At 34.6% G+C, this 3,053-nt stretch overlaps 1 pseudogene; it reads right to left on the bottom strand.

Annotated features, from left to right (window-relative positions):
* Positions 1-209: 209 nt before the first annotated feature.
* On the bottom strand, positions 210-852 carry LOC117017811 (eukaryotic translation initiation factor 4E-like; annotated as a pseudogene).
* Positions 853-3,053: the final 2,201 nt, after the last annotated feature.

The raw sequence follows: 3,053 nt of genomic DNA, 5'->3' as shown, positions 1-3,053 counted from the left end.
CACTCTAGCCAAAATTAAAAAAAAAAAAAAGAAAGAAAGAAACACAGTACAAGACAAAGGCAAATGAGACTTCTCTTATATCTTAGCAACATTTAGATGGAAATCAAATTTAAATGCAGACCGCTTTGCTTTTGAAGAGGCTATGGTTTAGCAATCAAACCTTGATTGCTTGACACAGTCTCCTATGAGAATACTCAGAAGGTGTCTTCTTAAACAGCAAACCTATTTTTAGTGGTGGAGCCGCTCTTAGTAGCTGTGTCTGCATGGGACTGATAATCAATTACTATCTTTGGAGGAAGTCCTAACCTTTCCTTGCACATCCTCCCTAACAGCTTCTCTGTTTTCACATTCAGTCGTCCATGTTTCTATCTTATCACCTTTAGCTCTAACATTAACAGCAGCTCCACATACATAGTCACTGCAGTCATCAAAAGATTCTCCAAAAAGGCACAGCAATGTTTCTAGTCAAAAGCAATCAAGGTCTCTGCTGTTTATCAATGTAATTAGCGATCGTCCTCCACGTTTGTTTTTCTCATCTTTCCACATAGGTTCAATACCATCCTTAAAAAGTGAGTCACAGCCAAACATTAAATTACTAGACAAATGGATATGGTTGTACAGAGCACAAAAGTCTTCAACAGTATGAAACTTAGAGATCAGCTGAAGGTTTGCTTGCCAAGTTTTGCTTTTATCATTTTTGAAAAACCAGAGTGCCCATCTGTTCTGTAAAGGATGTTTAATATAGTGCTCTGGGTTAGCAAACGGGTTAGCAAACTCTTAATTAGATTCTGTTTTCTCTTCTGTAGGCAAGGGATTAGGAGTAGTGGTGGTTTCTGGTTCCACAGTCACCATCTTAGATCAGTCTGCCATTGGAATTTTGATGGGGATTGCATTCAATCTGTATATTGCTTTAGGTAATATGGCCATTTTAACTATGTTGATTCTTCCAATCAATGAACACGAAATATCTTTCCATTTCGTTGTGTGTTTTTCAATTTATTTTAATAATATCTTATAATTTTTAGTGCATAGGTCCTTCATAACCTTTAATAAGTTTATTCCTAGGTATTTATTCTTGTTTTTGCAATTGAAAAGAGAATGTATTTTTTTGTTTTTTCTGAACTTTCTTTGTTAGTATATAGGAACACAATGGATTTTGTATATTGATTTTGTATCCTGCAATGTTACTATATTTGTTTATTGTTTCTAAAAGTTTTTTTGGTGGAGTCTGGGAATTTGTATATAAAGAACCATGTCATCTGTGAAAAGTGACATTTTAACTTCTTCATTACCAATTTGGATGTCTTTTATTTATTTCTCTTGCCTGATTGCTGTGGATAGGACTTCTAATACTATGTTGAATAAAAGTGGTGAAAGTGGGCATCCCTGTCTTTTTCCTGATCATAGAGATAAAGCCTTCAGTTTTTCACCATTGAGTATGACATTAGCCAAAGGCTTGTTATATATGGCCTTTATTATGTCGGGGTATTTCACTTCTATACCCATTTAATTAATTACAAATTGATGTTCTATCTTGTCAAATGCTTTTGCTGCATCTATTCATATAATCATAAGATTTTTACCATTATTTTGTTTGTATGGTGTAGCACACTGATTGATTTGCATATGTTGAACAGTCTTTGTGCCCACCCCTGGAATGAATCCCATTTGACTAAGGTGTAATTTTTTGAATGTGTTGTTGTATTGGATTTGCTATTGTTTTGTTTAGGATTTGTGTGTCTGTATTCATCAGAGATATTGGTCTGTAGATTAGTTTTTTGTGTTATCTTTACCAGGTTTAGTATCAGGGTAATGTTGGCCTCATAAAATGAGTTAAGAAATGTTGTTTCTTCTTCAATTTTTTTGAAAAGTTTGAGAAGAACAGGTACTAAGTCATCTTTTAATGTTTGGTAGAATTCACTAGTGAAGCCATGTAGTCCTGGGCTTTTGCTTCTGGGGAGGTTTTGGATGATTGTTTCAATTTTCCTAATGTTGATCAGTCTATTTAGATTTTCTAGTTCTTTGTGATTCAGTCTAGGAAAGTTATATAGTTCTAAGAACTTGTCCATTTCTTCTAGGTTATTGAATTTGGTGGCATACTGTCTTTCATAGTATTCATTTTTTTTTTTAATTTTTTATTGCGGAATATTAGGGAACACTGTGTTTTTCCAGGACCCATCAGCTCCAAGTCAAGTCTTTGTTTTCAATTTAGTTGTGGAGGGCACAGCTCAGCTCCAAGTCAAGTCATTGTTTTCAGTCTAGCTGTGGAGGGTTCATCTCACTGGCCCATGTGGGAATCGGACTGGCAATCTTGGTGTTATGAGCACTGCGCTCTAACCAACTGAGCCAACTGGCCACCCCTTTTATAGTATTCTTGTATGATCCTTTGTATTTCTGTGGTATCCATTGTGACTTCTCCTCTTTCATCTTTGGTTTTGTTTGTTTGTGTCCTTTCTCTTTTTTCCTTAGTGAGTCTACCCAGGAGTTTGTCAATTTTATTAATCTTTTCAAAGAACCAGCTCTTTGTTGCATTAATTTTTTCTGTTGTCTTTTTGTTCTTTATTTCATTTAATTGTGCCCTAATTTTTATGATTTCCTTTTTTCTGCTGACTTTGGGTTTCATTTGTTCTTTTTCTAGTTCATTAAACTAGGTTGTTTAGTTGTTTATTTGGAATTTTCCTTGTTTCTTGAGATAGGACTATAATCATATAAATTTCCCTTTTATTACTGCTTTCACATCATCCCAATGATTTTGATATGTTCTATATATATTCTCATTTGTTTTTATGTGCCTTTTGATCTCTCCTTTTATTTCTCCTTTGATCCAGTCGTTCTTTAGTAGCAGATTGTTTAACTGCCAAATATTTGTGTTTTTCCCTACTTTCTTCTTGTGGGTGATCTCCAATTTCAAAGCATTATGGTCAGAGAATACGGTTGGTATGATTTCAGTCTTCTTAAATTTGTTGGGACTAGTTTTGTGTCCTAACATATGGGTCTGTTATTGAGAATGTTCCATGTGCACTAGAAAAGAATGTATAGTCTGGTGTTCTGGA

Source organism: Rhinolophus ferrumequinum, chromosome 25, assembly GCF_004115265.2.
Source record: "Rhinolophus ferrumequinum isolate MPI-CBG mRhiFer1 chromosome 25, mRhiFer1_v1.p, whole genome shotgun sequence".
NCBI lineage: Eukaryota > Metazoa > Chordata > Mammalia > Chiroptera > Rhinolophidae > Rhinolophus > Rhinolophus ferrumequinum.
The sequence above is the reverse complement of the archived record's forward strand: the minus strand, read 5'-3'. Positions and strand labels throughout refer to the sequence as shown.